Here is a 22,378-nt window from a genome sequence, read left to right as displayed (position 1 = left end):
GGTTTTGATTTGTATTTCCCTGATGATGAGTGATGTTGAGCATCTTTTCATGTGTCTGTTGGCCATCTAGATGTCTTCATTGGGAAAATGTCTAATCATTTCTTCTGCCCGTTTTTTTAATTGGATTATTCATTGTTTGGGTGTTGAGTTTTATAAGTTCTTTACATTTTTGGATAATAACCCTTTACCAGATATGTCATTTGCAAATATCTTGTCTCATTCAGTAGGTTGCCTTTTAGTTTTGTCGATTCTTTCTTTCCTGTGAGGAAGTTTTTTTTTTTTTTTACTTTGATGTAGTCCCAATAGTTTTACTTTTGTTCCTCTTGCCTCAGGAGACATTTCTTGAAAGACGTTACGCCGGTTATATTGCATTCATTTTATATCGTCTTACAAGTTAGTCTTTTCCTCCCAATTAGATTTTAAAGTTTTTGAATGTAGCAACCTAGTAGTCCACTCGGAGTCCCTAAAGGGCCCTGGGCGCAAAGTGACTCACAAGGTAGGCATTTAAAAAAATGCTTTAGTTAATTGACTGATAGCAACAGACGAATTCTATCCAAACAAAGGCTATTGTATTGCACTTGGCAAACAAGGTCCACACCATTACAGTGAGTAACTCTGAGCTTCAATAGAGTTATTAAAGCAATAATGGAAACAAATTAATTAATGGAAACTAATTAATTCTCTAAAAATACCTGGGAAGTGTTACTTCTGAGTGGAGAAAAAAGGAAATGAAAGTCATTTGACTACAAATGTCTGATTAAGTACCAGAGGTAGGGAAACAGTATGCCCCATGGGATTCCAGTCCCTACCCTAACTACAATTTATATCCCATCAAGAGATTTGCAGAGCCCAACTAAACAGGATGCCCATTTCAAACAAGAGAGTCAGAAAAAGTTGCTGTAAATGTTATACAATACGCCGCACCATTAAATATTGTGAATCAACCCTACAAAGCCTGCAAGCCGCACTGAAAAATTTAGCTTGCTCTGCTCCGTGATGGTATACATGAAGACCTTAAGGGCACCCAAGGAATAATTCATCCTATCCATATTAAAATGATTGTCTGCCTCAGTTAGCAGAGTTCCCATAATTGTTTCAAAATTAACTTGACATTTGCTCATGAAATTTTAAGCCATCGAAGACCAGGGTAAATGGCACACGCTGCAGTGTGTTCCATTTAAGAAAAAAACAGTTTTCATCACCCCCTCCATCCTTTATCTCCGCCTCTCTTTACTCCTATTTGTAAGTGTGACCAGTACACGTTTTATCTCCTCTCTTGTGGCAGAAGATGGTCCGTGATACTGTTAGTATCTGATCAACTTTGTATACTCCATAACAAGCAGTACAGTTACTTGGAAACACACACACATGGAAATTTATGGAAAATTATTAATTTTTGACTTCCACAATGATATACTGAGCACCCAATAGCTGCCAAGCACTGTTCTGCGTGTTGTGCATACAGTACAAACGAGACGGACTCAACCCTTGCCTTCATGATACTTATTTTCTTATTACCACTGGGCAGGTGATACTGATTGTCATTGACAATAACTTAACAGCGATCAAATAAGGAAGCCGATTTTAGTTACGAGGAGGTGCTGTAAGGAAAGGGAGAGAGGGTGATATGTTAAAGAATGATGTGTGTTGGGTAGGGTGTATCCTACCCAGGCTGGTTAAGGAAGACCTCTTTGAAGCCAAGACAATGAAACTCAGCAATGAATTAAGAGAAGTGAACCGTGAGGAGGTCTTAAGAAAGACCCTTGTGAGTGGTGGAAATATTTTGTGAAAAGGCTTTGAGGCAAGGAACCAAAAAAAAAAAAAAGAATGAGGAGTAAGTGTGGGGGGTGGTACAAGGGAGCATTAGGCGGGAGGGAGGAGCTGAGAACATTGAAACTCCTAAGTCATTGATGGGATTTGAGTCTGAATGCAATGACTCAAAGCGTTTTAAGGAGGGAGTAAGACCAGAAGTATGTGAATAAGATTGTTTAAAAAGATTTTTTCCACCTACTACGTGAAGACGGAATGGAGGAAACACTAAGAGAAGACAGTGGTTCGCCCAGGAGATAAAGAAAGGCAGGTGCATTGAGGATGTATTTCAGTAGACTGGGTGTCATGTGCTGAGGGGAAAAGGGGGACTCAAGGGTGATTCTGTGGTTTGGGTCCAAATAGCAGCGCAGGTGATGCTTCCATTTACTGAGATGGGGACAGATGAAGAAGGGAAAGTTAAACAGCAGTATCGAAGATCGTGGTGGTAAATACCATTTCAAAGTGGCATTGGTAATTTCACAGACAGTAAAGGGAGACTCAGGAAGGTTAAGAAATTTGCCTGAAGTCACACGTTTGAACTGGAATTTGAGGAAACCCTGCCTGATTCTAAAGCCCAGGCCCGCTGGACCCACTTCTGGCCTTCTTTGCACCCATTTTAAAAAGAATAAAAAAAAATTAAAAGTAGATCTACCCTATGACCCAGCAATAGCACTGCTAGGAATTTACCCAAGGGATACAGGAGTGCTGATGCATAGGGGCACTTGTACCCCCAATGTTTATAGCAGCAGTTTCAACCATAGACAAATGATAGAAAGAGCCTAAATGTCCATCAACTGATGAATGGATAAAGAAATTGTGGTTTATATACACAATGGAATACTACGTGGCAATGAGAAAGAATGAAATATGGCCTTTTGTAGCAACGTGGATGGAACTGGAGAGTGTTATGCTAAGTGAGATAAGTCAGGCAGAGAAAGACAGATGTTTTCACTCTTATGTGGATCCTGAGAAACTTAACAGAAGACCATGGGGGAGGGGAAGGAAAAAAAAAAGGTTAGAGAGGGAGGGAGCCAAAACATAAGAGACTCTTAAACACTGAGAACAAACTGAGGGTTGAGGGGGGGTGGGAGGGAGGGGAGGGTGGATGATGGGCATGGAGGAGGGCACCTGCTGGGATGAGCACTGGGTGTTGTATGGAAACCAATTTGACAAAAAATTTCATATTTAAAAAAATAATAAAATAAAATAATAAATAATAAATAATAAAATAAAAATATAAAGAATAAAAAGCTGAAAGGACAAATGTTCAGATTACAAAATGGATCACTGCTGATATTTTTCTATGTGCTCTTTTCTTATAGAAACAGGATTTTATCTACAAAAATGTATTCTACATATGAAGATTTAATATACCATTATGTAAAATGAAACTCAAGTGTAGCTTTGCCTGAACACAAATCTTGCCAGCTTGCATCATTACAAATGAAATGGGTTCAAAACACTGAAAAGGTAAAACAGGTATGATCCTGATCGACTTAAGCAAAGCATCTGAAAACCAAACGGGGAAGTACTCAGATTTCCCATATTATAAACTCGAAATGGTCACATCCCAGGGAATTCCCAGCAAATTCCTCATCCTGTGTCTTACAGCTTATTTGTAAGCACCGGTCTCCACAACAGAGATAACAGGTGAGCTCTTCCGGGCCCTTATACCAAGAAGAAAGTAGGGGCACCTGGGTGGCTCAGTAGGTTGAGCATCCCATTCTTGATTTCAGCTCACGTCATGATCTCACGGTGGTTCATGGGTTCGAGCCCCACATCAGGCTCTGTGTTAACAGCAGAGCGTGCTTGGTATTCTGTCTCCCTCTCTCTCTGCCCCTCCCTTGTGCACACTCTCTCTCACTCTTTCCCTAAATAATTTTTTTTTTTAACAAGAGAGTGTATTTTCTCAGAGAAAATATTCTACTACAGTAATCAGGTTTTCCCAGGGAACACAATTCATTTTTTTCAGTTGCATTAATTCAAAACCTAATCTCTCAATTCTAAAATACTGCTTCCACGGGGCACCTGGGTGGCTCAGTCAGTTGAGTGTCCAGTTTGGCTCAGGTCATGATCTCCCGGCTCGTGAGTTCAAGCCCCACATGGAGCTGGCTGCTGTCAACACAAAAGCCTGCTTCACATCCTTTGTCCCCCACTCTCTGCCCCTCTCCTCCTTGCACGCTCTCGAAAATAAATAGACACTTAAAAAAAATCTTTAAAACTGGCCTCTAGGTAAATATTTGTTCCAGATTCCAAACACCATGATTTTGTGGGCTCTTTCAGAGATAGGATCAGCTTGTTCTTTTGAAAAATGTTTCCACTGCTTTGTTGGTTGAAGTGGGGGGATAGATGAAACAGTTACAGTGGGCAGAAATGACACCAACCTGCGTGTCAAGCAGGTGATGGTTTAATTATTTCACTCTAGTTGGCGTATCTTTTTAAATGCAAAATTTAAACAAAGCCAAAGACGTAAATCCTATTTACAGTAAGCTAATCTGGGAAGATCGTAACTCTAAAATATACAGGGAGAATACAATTTTCTACATTTAAAGGGACATATCGACCCCAAAGTTAATCTTTTTCTTTCTTTGAAAGAAAAAAAAAAAAGATGCTCAGCATAATAAACTCATGTAGGTAAATGCTGGACAAAAAGTCAATTCTGTTCCATAAAAATGACATTTTCGAGGCAAGGGAAACAAAAGCAAAAATAAACTATTGGGACGACAACAAAATAAAAAGCTTCTGCACAGCATAGGAAACCATCAACAAAACAAAAAGGCAACCCCCTGAATGGGAGAAGACATTTGCCAATGCTATACATGATAAGGGGTTAATATCCAAACCATATAAAGAACTTACACAACTCAACACCAAACACCAAACATCCAATTGAAAACACAGGCAGAGGACGTGAAGAGACATTTATCCAAAGAGGACATACAGATTGGCCAACAGACACATGAAAAGATGCTCAACATCACTCTTCATCAGGAAACTGCAAATCAAAACTACAATGAGGTATCACCTCACACCTGTAAGAATGGCTAAAATAAAAAAATTAAAATTATAAACAAGAAATAACGGCCAGGATGTGAAGAAAAAGGAGCCCTTGTGCACTTTTGGAGGGAATGCAAATTGGTACAGCCACTGTGGATGATAGTACGGAGGTTCTTCAAACAATCCAAAAGAGAAATACCATATGATCCAACAATTCCACTGCTGAGTATTTACCCAAAGAAAACAAAAACAGTATTTTGAAAACATATATGCAGCCCTATGCTTATTGCAGCATTATTTACGATAGCCAAGAGACAGAAGCAACCCAAGCATCCATCAATAGACAAATGGATAAGGAAAATATAGTGTGTGTGTACATATGTATCACCCACACACGCACACACAAAAGTGCGTCCAGGAATATTACACAGCCATAAAAAAGGATGAGATCACGCCATTTGTGACAACATGGATGAACCCAGAGTGTTACACTAAGTGAAGTCAGACTTAAAAAGACAAATAGCGTATGATCTCACTCGTGTGGAATGTTAAAAAAATGAATAAACAAACAAAAAGCAGAATCAGACCTATAAATACAGAGAACAAGCTGATGGTTGCCAGAGGAGAGAGAAGTGGGAGATGAGCAAAATGGCTAAAGGGCAGAGGCAGATATAGGCTTTCAGTAATGGAATGAGTTATGGGAACTAAAGACACAGCCTAAGAAATATGGTTGATGGTGATATAACAGCATTGTATGGGGACAGATGGGAGCTACGCTTATGAGCACAGCACAATTTGTACACTTGTTCAATCACTATGTGGCACACCTCAAACTACTGGAACGTTGTGTGTTAACTATACTCAAATGAAAACAAAATCTGGAGGGCGCCTGAGCGGCTCAATCAGTTGAGCGCCCAACTCTTGGTTTCGGCTCAGGTCATGATCTCACCATTCATGGGATCGAGTCCCATATCAGGCTCTGTGCTGAAGCATGGAGACTTATTGGGATTCTCTCTCTCTCTCTCTCTCTCTCTCTCTCTCTCTCTCTGTGTGTGTGTGTGTGTGTGTCCCTACCCCACTCATTCTCTCTCTCTCTCAAAATAAATATACACTTAAAAAAAAAGAAAATACAAGGACAGATGATGATCCTGATCTCCAGAAATTTTAAGCGTGAAACAAAACCTAAAAATAGTAGAATTTCTCAAGCCAATAATCACATTTAAAAAATCAGGCTATTGTGGGGTGGGGGGGATTGGCTAAATGGGTGATGGGTACTAAGGAGGGCACTTGTTGGGATGAGCACTGGGTGTTATACTATGTAAGTGATGAATCACTGGGTTCTACTCCTGAAACCAACACTACACTGTATGTTAACTAACTTGAATTAAAATAAATAAAATTTAAAAATAAAAAAAGTGAGGGAAAAAAAGGAGGAAAAAAATTCAGGCTATGAACTTGGCCAGGTAAAGGTATGACTGCAGAGTAAGCAGGCAATTTTTGTAAGAATTGACACTTAGCAATAATCTAATTAAACTATGCTTGGACTTATCGATCAGAATATTTCACAAAACTTCACGGAAACAGAGAGAAGAGAATAGCCATGAAGGGCACTATGTCACTCTTTCAACAACTCTCTAGAAGGAGGGATTTAATGGACTAAGTAACTTATAAGCCTGTAGATGGTTTTTAAACCTGGAAGGTGAACATGATAGAAAAATCCTAAGCAGCACCAAGTATGTCCATTTCAGTGTGGCCTAACAGTCACAGAGAAAAACTCCAAGTGATTTAGCATCTCCATTAATAAACCAAAGTAGAAAAATCTGCATGTCAACTGAATATATTGAACGATATTCCAGGAAGCATGAAAAATACATAGGGCAGGAACTAAGCCAGTAACCAAAGATAAAATGTAGATTAGGCAAATGGAAACATATGGAACCAGAAGAAACATTACTAACCCAAACTAAGAGAAACAAATTCAATGAAGTCAGGTTTTGCGTATTCTTTTTTATTATTACAGGAGGGCACAATGTTCCAGACATCTCACTGCAAAAAGCCTGACAGACTCTCAAAATCCACTTGTACGTGGTAAGAGTGATAGAAATGGAGAAATTCAAAACTTATTTATATCCCCAATCAAGATGAAATGTCAATAATGTGTCTGTCTTCCTCTGAGCAGTGAACATTTCAATGGGGGCATCACACTTAAGGATTCCATTAACACACAAAAATAAATGCATAGAACTGCAGGAAAACCACACAAAAATCAGTGCAATCGCAGAACAGTAAAATAATACGATCAATTTGAAAGTTATGTCTTTACGTAAGAACTTTTAAGTAGAAACACTAGAGATTATCTAAAACTTTAAGACATTGTCTTAAACTTGTTGGTAGCAAACTTCATAGGATTCAAGCATGATATTGCTCTTTTTTTAAAAAAAATTTTTTTTAATGTTTATTTATTTTTGAGACAGAGAGAGACAGAGCATGAATGGGGGAGGGTCAGAGAGAGAGGGAGACACAGACTCCGAAGCAGGCTCCAGGCTCTGAGCTGTCAGCACACAGCCCGACGCGGGGCTCGAACTCATGGACCGCGAGATCATGACCTGAGCCGAAGTCGGACACTTAACCGACTGAGCCACCCAGGCGCCCCAATGTTTCTCTTTTTAAAAAAGGCACTGGATTTTGAAGAGTGCAACCTAAGTCAAACAGGGAGGTTTAACCGAATTTGCTAATACCACGGGATTCCAAATGTGCAGGGTTAAAAATATACCACAAATCTACTTAAAAATATAAATTTATCAATTCCCTAAACAGACACAGATGACAATAAACATGAAAATAACTCCAACCTCAACAATTATAACCACATAGGCCGGAAAAATTACTGATATAACCTAATTTTGGAAAGGACACTTAGAAATGGGATCCTGCTTGGGGCGCCTGGGAGGCTCAGTTGGTAAGCGTCCGACTCTTGGGTTTCGGCTCAGGTCATGATCTCATGGTTCATGAGTTCTAGCCCCACATCAGGCTCTGCGTTGAGAGCACAGAGCCTGCTTGGGATTCTCTGTCTCTCCCTCTCTCTCTGTCCCTTCACCACTTGTTCTTTCTCTCTCTCTCTCTCAAAAATAAATCAAATTTTTAAAAAAATTTTAAAAACTGGGATTCTGCTCATTGATATCCTTGGTGGGAAAATACATTTGCTCAACCTTTCTGTTTGGCTGCTTAGAAGGATGTTCCAAAATATTAAATGGGTATATGCAGTTTGCCTTCTGGTCCTCCTACTAGAACTTACCCAAAAACAAAAACAAAACAAAACAAAAAATCTCACAGTATATAAATGGAATGGTGTTCTAGGGAAGTTATAAAACGGGATCTAGGGAATTTATATCTATTCATAAAATAAAATACAAATTCATCAATAAGACCCTTTTTAAAAGTATATAATGTAGTCTTATACAGCCTTAAAATTATGTACCTCTATCCTTTTATATCTAGAAAAGGGGCCTATCACTGTTGAGCAAAAATTATTTTACATAACAACCTACACAGTAAGATCTCATATCTATATCTATACACACATGTGTATATAATTTTGTACAAATCCATTTATGTAATGCATACAAATATTTATAAAGTCTTAAACACGGTTTACAGGGAGTTATGAAACTGGGTTGAATTTATGTAATTTGAGAATCACAGTTCGAAGTCATGGTGCCTAAATTCGTATTTCAACGTCACTCCTTAGGAAAGGTTTGACTATGGGCAAGTCACTTAACCTCTCAAAACCACCATTTTTCTCATCTGTGATACAGAAATAACAATACCTACTTCATGATGTAAAATTTTAGCCGAATAAGTGACACATAGTAACACCTATCATTACCTATTATGGTTATATTCTTTATTGTATTACTTACATAACAGTGGACATTTTTTTATATGGTCTACTGTACAACAGTTTACTCAAATATGATTTTAACGGAAATTTACATTTGATCAACCTTTGTGTCAACGTATCTATTTTAAAAATTATTCTTATGACTGGTGTTAGTATATTAGCATTTATATATTATTAATCTCTGAAATGGCCCCTTTCTCAAATTTGTGTGATTCTTTAGGAGTTGAAGGACAGTCTTGAGTTCAGAAAAACTAGGGGTCCTGTGTGAGCTCACATAGCAGTAATGGAGCCCTAAGACATGTCAGTGTTCTTGTTGATTATGATCCGGTATGGGGGGGGGTGGTTATTTTGGCTTTGTAAGTTTTTATTTAAGTTTCAGGTAGTTAACATACAGTGTAACATTGACTTAAGGGGTACAATACAGTGATTCAACACTTCCATACTTCACCTGGCGCTCATTACGGCATGTGCCCCCCTTGACCCTCATCACCTACTTTCCCCATCCCCCACCCACCTCCCCTCTGGTGACCACCGGTGTGTTCCCTATGGTTAAGAGTCTCCGATGCAGTTTTTATAGATTCACTTTGCCATTGTTTCCTGGCAGCCAAGGATAAATGGAGCTAATCACAATGAGCTCTATTCATCTCCAAGAAAAGAAGAATCAAGTCCTCTCATTGACCAAGTTGAAGTCAACTGGCCCCAGGCCAGATAGGAAACTTTTTTTTTTTCCTCTGGTGTCCTGGGAAGAATCTCTCAATCTAAGAAGTGATTCCTACGGTAGAGATGCCAGTTATTGTAGCCAGCTGTTGGGTAATTAAAGAACAATAACAAAGCATGAGCAGCGCCTTGGAGCAAACCCCAAACTGCGGGCTCTAACCTTGTGAGTGTTGATCTTATCTGAATCACATGTGGAAGATCACTTTCTGGAGAGACCTAACCAAAGAGCTAGCTTCATACTCAATGAACAAATGCAAATACAGAGAGAAGACCGGGAGAAGCACTGTCATCTTAAATCGGGCTCCCTCTTGTCACTTTGAAAAAAAGCAAACCTTTTGTTGGTGTCACAGTTGGTGGACACTTTGCAAAAAACAGACACAGCCTGTATTTTTATAAACTTCCGGAACTCAGCTTCATTTTCCGGTATTACATGCCCCACTGCATATGGTGCTCCTTTAGGGACCCACAGCTCCCGTGAATGGCAGGAAATTTAGCCGTGACTGGTAGGAAATTTAATGAGCCACCACCTCTGAAAATAAAGCATCAAGCCAGAATTACCCCTAATTCCTTTCAGTGACTGTATCATCTGTCATGGTACCTGGTGGTCAGTCATCTCTTCTGCCTTCACATTTACTCCTCCAGTAAAGCCAAGTCTTACAACACTAGGCTTCACGCTGTTGTTACCCAAATGTAGACAAGCACAGGCAGAGGGTACTTCATTTTCAACCCAGATCCCCCTACGTGATCCGCGCATCCAACACCTTTTCGTTGAAAAAGTTATCGAGTCTGTTTTGTACACTTGTTTTATTATCAGTTGGTGTGCCAGGTATCCTACAAGTTTAACATACAAAGAAACTGAGACTCAGAGAGATTAATTAACTTGGACAAGATGACAGCTCGTTAACAATAAAGCTGAGGAAAAAGGTAATGAGTCTAAAGTCCTCAACGAAATGAGCCTAGAAGCTCTAACTGTTGACACAGAGTGCCAGAATGTCGAGTGTTAGCATCGCTGCTATTATTTAGAGATACCACAGGATTTGTTTCTCCATCATAAACTTCCCTTCCACCCTAGCAAGTGATTTAAAAGCATTGATGGCAACACTTCAACTTGTAAGATGCCAACCACAGAAGACCCTCGTAATCATGGATACTCTACCATTAGGAAATTCGAAATGAGTTATAACATCCGGAATGACGGCAACTGGGTTATATTTACAATGGAATTATATTCTGGAATTATATTCTTTTTTTTGGTCTCCTTCAATGATGAAAAAAAAAAAAAGACTCTTTCACTAAAATGAAGATATAAATCATGCTGTCATCCGGAGACATCAGAGAGAGAAGCCACACAAACACCTCAAAGACAGATCTACTCAATAAGCATTTGGCATTGATTTCCGGATTGAATCGAGATGCTCTCTCTTTGATTTTTTTTTTCCAGATAAAAGTGTTTCTGAATTCCTGGAGGCAGAATTGACCAAAAGTAAAGTTGCTCTTGTTCTGGAAGCACTTAGAGACTTACATCTGTAAATGCGTGAATACACTTCATTGCCTAATACCAGGTAAGCTGCCAACATTTTCCTAGTCTATTGCCATTCAGGAGAAAGGAAATCTAAAATGCTAACAATGTGATTGATAACCCAGTCGAATGCTAATCTAAAGCCAGTAGCAGCTGTCAAGGGGCTTACACAAAAACAATTTCTATCTGCTTTAAAACTGACACGGCTACTCGTTTTGATCCAATGTTTATTGAGCATAATGGAAAGCCTTTTATCCGGTTCAACGTGTAAAGTATTTCTGTCCACTGACAGAGTACCTAACACTCCTTAAGCCAAAGAAGATTCTAGATTTCATGGGGCCTGAAGCTTATACCATTTGGGGAATGCTGTTTAAGTAAAAGAATGCAAAATTACGAATCTGCTGGGTTTTAGCAGTGTCTGTGCAACTGAGGGACGGGCTCTGAGTTTAAGTTTTATTAGATTCATGAAAAATTGACTTCTGTCTCCTACAGAAGATTCTCATTGTGTCTTCTCACATTCACTGATGAAAAACACGCACCTGATTTGTTTGCAAAAGAACCATTACAATTATTTCATGGGAGAATGATAATGAATCTAAGTAAACCAATTTAAACCAATCAAAAGGACAATTTACATATTATTCAGAGTTCAATAATGGCAATCTACTTTTAGTGATTAAATATGTATTAATTCTTATTTGTTCCATACTCAGCATTTGAGAGCATGCATTAAGAATTCAGAGCGATATACATAAGCTTACAGGGTAGCTGTGGAAGGATCGGTATTTGCTGGGAAGGGAAAATACAAAGGGCCACTCAGGCTGTTTATGAGGCTTTGCAGTTTATTAGTCTGGATGCAAGACAGGTGAAGGGATGCATGGTTGACTCAGTTCATCAAGATATTAAGGATCTTTCTCAACAGTAGGAGGCTAGACTAATATCCTTAAATACCTCCTAGAAAGTCTAGGAGAGTCAGAGTTCAATGAATTAGGGAAATGAGCAAATATCTGTACGGCTAAAGTCTTAAGAACACTCCTTTTGTCTAAAGATTCTCAAGTCATTCAAACATGTTTTTCAGACGTGTATTAAAATATCCAGACTTTTCCCATGGGCTTGGTGCTTGTATACACAATGGAGTTGAGACTGTCTCCTTCCCCTCTATTCCAAAGAAAAAGAAGGACAGAAAGAGAAGAGAAACATCACACTGCAGGAAGAAACCCCCTGGGATGGGGTCAGAAAAACGAAAATCCAGCCCACTGGTTGTCAAGCTGTGGCATGCATCATCACCGGAGGGCCCGTTAAAACACAGATTGCTGGGTCCCATCCTCAACGTTTCAGTAGGTCCAGGAGGTAGGATACACGAATATGCATTTGTAATGGGTCCCCCCAGGTGATGCTGATGTCACAGAAACACACTCTGAGAACTACCCACGGGGCGACATAGTCTATCACGTGGCTGCATTTTCTCATCTGGAAAGGGGGGTGTTGACCTGGATGAAGGGTAAGGGACCTTTCAGCATTGCATTTTGTAACCCTCTGATCCCAACATTCTGCCTAGCCCTACAGCCAGGCATCCCGGGCTTTGGCGTTGATTACATTGCCCCAGTGCACCCTGTAAAGTAGGGAGAGCCACTTCGTCTTAAACCACGATTTCCTTTTGTTACTAAGACAGATCCGTAAAGCACTCCATTTTTGTTATTGCCTGAAAGACTCCACATAAGTGCAAAATATCACATAGCACAGTATATGGCTGACATAACGATTTCTGACAGACAGCTTAGATTTAAAGATCGCAAGGACTGTCAGGAAACATTAAAAGGAACAGGCTTTATTCAGAAACGTACAAAAGTAAAAACGGAAACCATCAATGTAGCAAACTGCTTGCTGAAAAAAAAATTAATTTTGTGTGTTCAAATGTGACAACTCCAAACTGCTTTATACTATTCTTTTTCTAGAGAACCACAAACACTAAACCGTGCTGTTTGCTCTCTTTTTGCCCCCTCCTCCCCTGGAGTGTTTTCTATGCCTTTTAGTAAGCAGATACAAAGTTTTACGCCTGTAGTTTCCAAGGCTTTCAGTATATGGCAGGCTGATTTACACACCTCTTTGCTCCACGATAACACAGGTATTTTCCATCATGTGATTACATAAAGTACCAGAGGAAATTCAAGACCTGCTGTATAGAAAGAAAGATATCCTTCCCCACTATAAAGGATCATCTTTATTATTTCAACCATGCCTGTTTATAAAAAGCAGTTTTTTGTTTTTTTTTTTTTTTAATTTTTTTTTCAACGTTTTTTATTTATTTCTGGGACAGAGAGAGACAGAGCATGAACAGGGGAGGGGCAGAGAGAGAGGGAGACACAGAGTCGGAAACAGGCTCCAGGCTCCGAGCCATCAGCCCAGAGCCTGACGCGGGGCTCGAACTCACGGACCGCGAGATCGTGACCTGGCTGAAGTCGGACGCTTAACCGACTGCGCCACCCAGGCGCCCCAAAAAGCAGTTTTATATTCCCTAAGTAGGTGCAGAAAGAAGTTTTCCATTTTGTTATGGCCACCCTTTTCTGAAATTTTATCTCATTTTCATCATGAGCCCCAAATTTCTATCTGCCTACATCTGAGACGTCATGAAAATATCCCTCAAGTTTTCTTAAAGCACATTTCCCCTTCCCAACAGGAAATATTCCTTCTTGCATTCTCCTAGCCTCACCCTTGGATCTTACACCAATATCGTTTTGTGTTTACACAGCCATAGTATGTTGGCCACACAGCCAGTCCTATCACATCCACACAGAACAATCTAATGTGTAGTCAGGACACCTATTATTCCTATTTTATAGAGGAGAAAAATCATCATTTTGAGACACTCACGTTAGAGATTAAATGTAGGCTTTGTCTCCTAATTGTATTCTTTTCAGTAAACTTTTCACATTTTCTAAAAATGTGAACAAGGATGTTGATAATCATTTTTGTAATATAGACAACAGCTAATATTGATGGAGGACTGTTACCTGTCAGGCATATATATTCTCATATTAACAACCTTAATTATTTAGGGAACTAATTCTTTCCATCTTATAGGTAAGTGAATCAAGGGCAGAGAATCTAAGTAACTTCCCTAACAGTATAGACTAGTAACTGGTGGACCCAGACCCAAACTATGGCTATCATCCGAGAATTTGTACTAGGAAGTATCAGTGACCGGATCTAAGTTATATAAATATATTTCTACATGAATTACATCATAAGGAAAATGTGCATGTGATTTTTACACAGCTGAAGGATCCAAGTTTAGTGGATTATGCTTCTATGAAGAAATCTTTCTAACCTCAAAACCTTATGGGTAGTGTAAAAAATGACAAAGTAGAATGATTTTTTCAAGAAGCCTCCTGAAAGAGAGACCTAAGAGAAAAATGCAACGGGTCAAAATCACAATGGGTCAAGTACATAATCTGGCACCCACAGCAAGACAATACGCACACCCGTACGTGTACATGGATATACACCCACTGTTAGACCCCTTTATACCTTGGACTCCATGGCATATATATCTCTGTTCAGGTAACTCTATGGAGAGGACATCAAAATGCTCTAGAAATATCAGAGCTTCGACGAGCAGCTGTCAGTTAAAGGAGTCGTAGTATCGGGGGCGCCTGGGTGGCTCAGTCAGTTGAGTGCCCAACTTCGGCTCAGATCATGATCTCGCGGTTCGTGAGTTTGAGCCCCGCGTCGGGCTCTGTGCTGACAGCTCAGAGCCTGGAGCCTGTTTCAGATTCTGTGTCTCCCTCTCTCTCTGACCCTCCCCCTGCTCATGCTCTGTCTCTCTCTCTCTCTCTCAAAAATAAATAAACGTTAAAAAAAATTAAAAAAATAAAATAAAGGAGTCGCAGTATAAATATAGCTACTAGCTACTCATCCCAGACCACTACGTGCCAGACAAAGCTGTCATCATTCATGTGCATTATTTTATTTAATACAACAGACCCAGCAGGGATTTTTTTTTTTAATAATAGCTAAAAAAAAAAACACCAGATAGACCATTACATGGTTTGCCCAAGGCTATGTAACTGCTGTTTTGTTTGATGTCTGAAGTTCGAGCTGCTTCTGTTCTGGAACCTGGACCCTCCACCTACTAGTTGAGTGACTCTGCTAAGTTCCCTACTTCCTGACCTTGGCTTTCTCATTTCATGCAACAGCACGCGCCTCATTCGCTGTGATTGAGATTGAGTTCAAGTAGATTCAAGAGGCAGAGCCCTCAACTCAGTGTTCAGTGGACAAAGTATTTTACAGAGAGGGAAGATCCTACTCTTATGATGATGATGTTCTGGGTCCTGAGCTAGCCCGGCGTAGGAAGCAGATCACCTTTGCCACTTACGTATTCCACACACACTCTCGAGGGGAGCATCTACTTCCTAGATCTTTCTGTCTCTGGAAGTGAAGACAAAGTACATTGGACACCTCACTTTGGAAGAAGTTATCCTAGAGAGACACGTTTTCTTGATTTTGCAGAGAAAGCACCACTTTCCTCGGCTCTCAGCCCCTCCTGTCTTCCACTCTTGGCCAACAGCAGGTGGCTGTGCTCTGCAAATATTTGGTTAACTCTCAACATGAAATATGCATGGGTTTGAACAAGGAGAGAGCTCAACATAATATCAAGACTCTCCTAAGTATATAGGAGTTACGTACAGGACAAGCGGTTTTTAAACACCGGAAGGTCTCACGGTGCTTTGCCTGGTTTCCCAACTACCCGGTTTTACCTCCAGGCCCTCGAATCCACTCAGCTCTTCAGCCCCAGAACCACTGCCTCCCCATCAAGGGGCCTGCTCACTTTACCCTGTGTGACAGTATCAGGGTCAAGTCCACCTCCAAGCCACCTGTGATTGTGACAGGGTGGCCGAAAGTGTCCTAATTACCAGCCAAGTTAGCTTCCCGTGACTGTCATTTCCTTGTGGTCCATGGAGTATAGGAACAGACAGCCAGAAGCAAGGATGCTAAGAATCCTTATATATGCCCCAGGAATTGTTTTCTTGCTTGTTTGTTTCTATCCCATGGGGGTGGGGGGGTGGGGGGCAGGAAGCCCTGAAGGTCAAAGTCCCTTGTTGCATGTGTCCAAGTTAACTTTTATCACTCAATATTTGTTTTAAAGCCTTTGAAACACAAAGGCTCCTGATTTTCTAACAAAACTCAACAATTGTCCAAGCTGGGTTAACCATTGAAAAAACAGGAGGAAATAGGATTAAAATCTCCCATCGTGTTCTACCTACAACCCTTTCCTCGTCGGCGGAGACCGTGAGGCATAGGATCCTGGCCCAACAAATTAAGGAACGTATTCCTTTTAAACGTACACACATTTGAACCAGAAAAAGCTGCGAAGAAGCTAACTCACGATCTTGTTTCACTCACTAGCATAATATCCTGATTATCCACAAGAAGAGGAGGGAGACGGCTCATCAAAGAAAATAAATAAAAATGCCCATGTCCGCTGTTCGGCTTTCATGAAGGATCTCGTCCTTCGGTGGGCAAAATGTGACTCGACTTCTCAACTGAATGCTACATTCTTTCCAGACTGGCAGCCGTTGTCCTTTTTCCACAGAGAGGGAGGAAGATTTCCAGCAATGATGCTGCCAACAGACAGAAAGGAGAGAGAGCAGCCCAGAAAGGCTTTTCTCCTTCACTCTTAGGGTCCAGTCCTTGCCAGTCCTGGAAATGCTTCAAATGAAATGCACCAGTGTGGTGGGATTTTTTTTTTTTTAATCAGTTAATGGCATTTTGCACCACATCTGCTGATTCTTGTAATGTAAAACTCTTAGCTTCTCCTTTAGGAGGATGTAGCATGCTAAGTAAAATCCCCCTGGGTAATGTGGTCTCCCCTGAATGCTCTAATGTACAATATTCAACCCAACCGTGTGAGTGCTTCCTGGAAATCAGCCCTCGCTTTCTCAGAAAAGTGCCCAGGAAGGCAGATGGGCTTTGGCAGGAGAAGGTCCCAGTGGCCTGGGCTCAGCAGCCTGACAGTGATTTCCAGTGGCTTTCTCTGGCTTTTGGCATCGTAGGTATGAATATGAAGGGGCTCATCCCTCCCACCCAAGTCATCAGCCTACTAAGTATCTTCATACATAAAATAAGGAGAGAAGGACATGTACGCTCAGGAAAAAATGAATAGATTGGCAAATTTAGTAAAGACAAAACTTTAAAAATGAAGTTGGGTTGAATCTGACTTATAAGATCCTTCCTTCAAGTTGCGTGTAGTAATCACTATGTTTTTTTTTTTTTCTTTTAGTCCAATAGAAAGTTCTTTCCTAAACTGAAGTGCCACCTTCTATCAAGAGAAGAACAATGAGTAGGTAACCGTCTGACTCCTGATTTTGACTCAGGTCATGATCACACGGTTCATGAAATCAAGCCCCAGGTCGGGTTCTGTGCTGACAGTGCAGAGCCTGCTTGGGATTCTCTCTCTCCTTCTCTCTGTCCCTCTCCTGTCTCGTGTTCTCTGTCACCACCAAATAAATAAGTGAATCAATACATACATAGCAGATCACCTGTTTCTCTCTCTCAAAAAAAAAGTATCTGTACAAATGACAACTCTCCAGACAGCCCCTCCCTATCGTCCCCGCCCATCCCAATCCCATCACTCTGTCGCCACCAAGAAAAAACATTTTTAAGAGTCTGAACTTACTGTGTATATCACCACCTGAAATGTTAGTTACATGAGATCAATGGCTTGTGTCAATTCCGCCCACCTCCTGGTTCCCAAGATCCAGGGCGGTGCCTAGAACACAACACACACTGGAAATGTTTACCCAGTGAACCTGTGATGGAGTAAATTAAAGAGGAAGGAACAGCTGGAGCTCAGGAGATCTTAGCGGTGGCTGGGCCCATTAATTCGCGGCTGTGTGGGTCTACGCAATCTCTGTCTATCCCGCGAGAAGCTGGACCAGACTGGCTCTCTGTTTGTCCTGTCTTTGACGTTCCATGGCCCAAGCCTCACCTCCAGAGAGAGCAATTTCCAGGAACTGTCAGTCTGCCATAAGCTCTCCCTCTTTGGGCCTCCACAGTGCATTTTCTACTCTCAGCACCAAAGTATTGTTTCTGCAAACTCTTTCTTGATAAGCCTTATCTTTACAAGGTGACCTTTTTTTTTTTTTTTTTACGTCTCCCAGGGCTGGATATATAACAAGTAGAGTGCCCAGTTTGCAAGAACATGGAGACATTGCCAACCTCACCTGGACATCACCTTCCAGAGAGGGGACATTTCCTAAAAGGAGCATTGACTATACGCTGGAGCTGACATTCCAATCCACGTACTCTACCTTTATAGCTGATGAATTTTGCATCAAACAAAATGAAACGTCTTAGCGTTTAACCAGATGTTCTAAGAGGTTTGTCCTCCTGTAGCTTGAATGGTGGCTATTTCATCAAAATTTGGAGGAACAAGTGTTTCCATTATCGAGGATAATTTTAGAACCTGCTAGATAAAATGACTACAATTAGTTTACACGTTGGGTATTCTCTAGTCCAAGTTCACATCCACTTAAATGCTTAAAGTGCTGGCTAATTGCACTCATCTGAACCCAGCAGAATAATTCACCTTCAGGCTTCCAAATCCAAGGCCAATCGGTGTAGATGATGAAATGAGTAGGGAGGTACTCAGGCACTTTCAGAACTGACTGTCCATTAGGTGTGTGATTTGTCCCCATTATATCCACAAACAACTGTCTCTGGTTCTCTCGATGCTGCAATATGACAAGCAAGGGCCAGGCTGTACCCTGTCCCCATACCCACCCAGAAAGGGGGTCTCCACGCACAGAGCTCCCGCACCGGCACGAGAGGACCGTGCAAAGGCAGCTTATCTGTGTAGCAGGACCAGCCTTGAGACAAAGACCTTTAGGGAAAGAATCCTGTAGAATTTCAGATTCATAAAAAAGATGTATCCTAATTTGAAAGAGCAGCATTAGATTATCATTTGAGGGGCACCTGGGTGGCTCAGTCGGTTAAGTGTCCAACTCTCGGTTTCGGTTCAGGTTGTGATCTCACAGTTTCTGGAGTTTGAGCCCTGCATCCGGCTCTGCCCTGAGTGGGGAGCCTGCTTGGGATTCTCCATCTCCCTCCCTCTCTGCCCTTCCCCCACTCGTGCTGTCTCTGTCTCTCTCAAAATAAATAAATACACCTAAAACATTTTTAATTAAAAAAATATTATTTGAAAGAATTCGGTATCCATTTTGCTTGGTGTTTCCATGATCATTGGTTATTTTGCAACAAGATTTTGCCTCCAAGTATTATTTACCCACTGAACTCTTACGAGGGAGTGTCAACGGAACAAAGGAACTTTGGTGCGTAATGTTCTGGGGATTTTCTTTTGGGTCAAACTATTCAACATGGAAAAAATAGAGAGGAAACAGTGAATGCTTTTCTCCGTGAAGCATAAAGAAAATTAAAAAAAAAAAAAGTGCAATTTCACAACCAATTACACTCCTAGCGAAAGCAATTCACAACTAATTATTAGAGAACGTTCCAACGTTTTAAAGCATAGGTGTGAAGAACTAAGGAAAACGTAAGGCTTGAAGAGACATGGAACCCTACATATTAAGCATATGTAGTCTATTTTCATTAGGTGAACCGTGGTTTAACATTCATGTCAAATTCAAGCATTTTACCGGGGGGAAGAGGGCAAATAAAATCACTGAATTCAATTAAAACGTACAGGTAAATACTTTTGACATCTGGAAGCCTGATATTTTTGATTTCATCAAATACATTTTATGTTCCTTCTGTGTTCAAGGTTATATGTCATGTCTTAAACCACCAAATGCCCCATTCTCAGAGCCTCTGTCCATGTTGCCTCAGGGCCTTTGCACGTGCTTACTCACACCTGGATGTTCTTGTGCTCTATACATGTGTGACCTGCCCCCTTGCCTCCTTGAAACTTCTATGCAACTGTCCCTCTTCATGAGGCCTCCGACTTCACTGAGAACTCTAATGTTAACCCCACCCCCAAACTCCAGACCCCGTATTTTCTTCCTACGCCATTTCCCCTACCTAACGCCAAGTAGAATTTCCTTGTCTTGCCGGCTAAACTTTACCGCGAGCGAGCGAGACAAGGTTTTTGTTTCTGCTCTTGTCTTCTAGTTTTTTCATTCTTGTATCTTCAGTACATGAAGTTATTCCTGGGTGTCCCTCATGTATACTACCTTTGCAGAAGTCAACCCAGTGGGCTGATGTTGGTATTTCAAGGGATTCTCTTGAGAAACATCCACATTCTTCAAAGGTTATTTGGAAGAAGATAAAGACGTCTGGAAAATGATCACTTCTCCTTCTGGCACCAAAAATATTCATTGCTACTATACATGTGCTTTTCCAACTTTGGGGATAGAGGGAGTACCATCAGTAGACAAAGACACTGGTTACTGGTAGAGCTGCACTGTACCAAACTTCAACGTCACTGTGTTTCTTCAGGACCAATTAGGAAATCTGAAGCTATGTATCTGGTGATTTAGAAGAAGACATTCTGAGTCCAAAGCAACTGCACACCCGAGAAACCCTCATTTAGAATCAACCCTTGCATATTTTTCGACTTAACACGTGGAGGTTTTACCCAATACACAGTGCAGGAACAAACAGGTTCTCTGAAGATGTTTTTCAAAGTTACGATGCTTACTTTTGAAAATAACCTTGATAAACCTGGATCATTCTCCACACTTCTAAATAGGCAACAGGCAATAGTCAGGGGACTCCAGCTAGGACAATCAGACAGAGAGGTTACAGTAATCAAAGAGAGCGCATACATTTCCAGATGATCCCCTCTGATGTATTTATCTTGTCAGTCCTTAATCAAGAAAGAAATTCAGGGTCAGGAGTATAGAAGACCATCAAACATCCTAACACCCTATCTCATACAACAAAGACACACACACACACACACACACACACACACACACACACACACACACACGTATAAATTACTAACCAAAAAGGAAAATTTCCACTATTCCTTACTTAGAAACGTTGGCTAATGGTAACTCATAGCTATGCCAGCATAATATGGACCACTCAGTTTGATTGAATTTTCATCTCTCGGTCTTATTGTAAACAACCACCAAAAACATCTTATAAAAGATGAAAGCCTGTGACATAAATTCAATGGATATTTTCACACTCTGTAGTAGCTTTTGCTATTAAATTGAGTCCATATCACTTCCTTATATAAACCTCCCAGGGATGCTATTTTTAAAAGAACCCATTTTTGTTTAAATGGCAGTTTTGACCAATCTCCTTTATTTACATAATGAAAAAATGACTGGACACTCCATTCTAATCAGGATTAGGATTTCAATACTAAATCCCCTAACAGTTACAAATTTGAGATGGCCCTTTACAATCTGTGCCTCAGATTACCATCCCTAGATTTTTCTTTTTTAAAAAATCTCTATCTCTCGCTCACTGCTAATTTGCAGTTTCAATTTCCACATCTAAAAGATGCGGACCACGCCATCAGCTTTGTGGGGTTGTTCACAGGATCAAAGACAATGTCTGTCAAGGACCTTGCAAAACATCGCACATACAGTAGGTCCTCAGAAAAGGGCTGTTACTAGGGAGATGACTGACCCCGGGACAGAATGTTTCATTTTTTTTTTTTTTTTCAGAAGTCAAATGGGAAAGTGTCTTTCTGTTCAGGGCTTTCAAAACACACAATGTTTCTTTATGGAATTTATTGCAGAAGTGATTCTTTAAAGTCTAAGTCAATGTAGTAGTGAAATCGAGTGTAATAGACGACCACCAAAAACGCTGTTTGTCTGTTGTATACCGCTATGTAGAGACCTGCACTGATTCCAAGACCATTTCTTATGAATTGATATGGGATGCTACTCTTGCTGCATATGTTTTCTAACTGGTCGGTATTTTAAAACTTGCTCTATATAAATTATTTTGGGGGCACCTGGCTGGCTCAGTCAGTAGAGGGTGCGACTCTTGATCTTGGGGTTACAAGTTTGAGCCCCACATTGATTACAGGGATTACTTAAAAATGAAATCTTTAAAAAAAATTCTTTTCACTATAATATATATTTAAGTTTGTTTATTTATTTTGAGGGGGTGGGATAGAATGAGAAAGAGCTAGAGAAATGTCAGGGCAGAGCCCTATGAGGGGCTTGAACTCATGAACCGCGGGATCATGATTTGAGCCGAAATCAAGAGTCAGTCACTCAACCCACTGAGGCTCCCAGGTACCCCCTACCTGAATGTATTTTTAAAAACTTCAGAAAAAAGAAAAAAAAAACTTCAGAACTGGAGCTCAGTTAATAATGTGTCCATACTGATTTATTAGTTATGACAAATTTACATAATAACACAAGAAATTCACAGCTGGTCAAACTGTGTGGGTTTAAAGGGAGCTCTGTCATTTCTTTGTGACTTTCCTGTAAATCTAAAACTATCCTGAG

The 22,378-nt window shown here is 40.5% G+C and overlaps 1 protein-coding gene across 4 annotated transcripts in view; it reads right to left on the bottom strand.

Annotated features, from left to right (window-relative positions):
• Nucleotides 1-22,378, bottom strand: part of PRKG1 (protein kinase cGMP-dependent 1) — a 1,269,228-nt gene that overhangs the window by 691,054 nt on the left and 555,796 nt on the right. The window lies entirely within an intron of this gene.

This window comes from Neofelis nebulosa, chromosome 13 (genome assembly GCF_028018385.1).
Source record: "Neofelis nebulosa isolate mNeoNeb1 chromosome 13, mNeoNeb1.pri, whole genome shotgun sequence".
NCBI classification, from domain to species: domain Eukaryota; kingdom Metazoa; phylum Chordata; class Mammalia; order Carnivora; family Felidae; genus Neofelis; species Neofelis nebulosa.
Note: the sequence above shows the minus strand (reverse complement) of the source record. Positions and strands in the feature narration are given on the sequence as shown.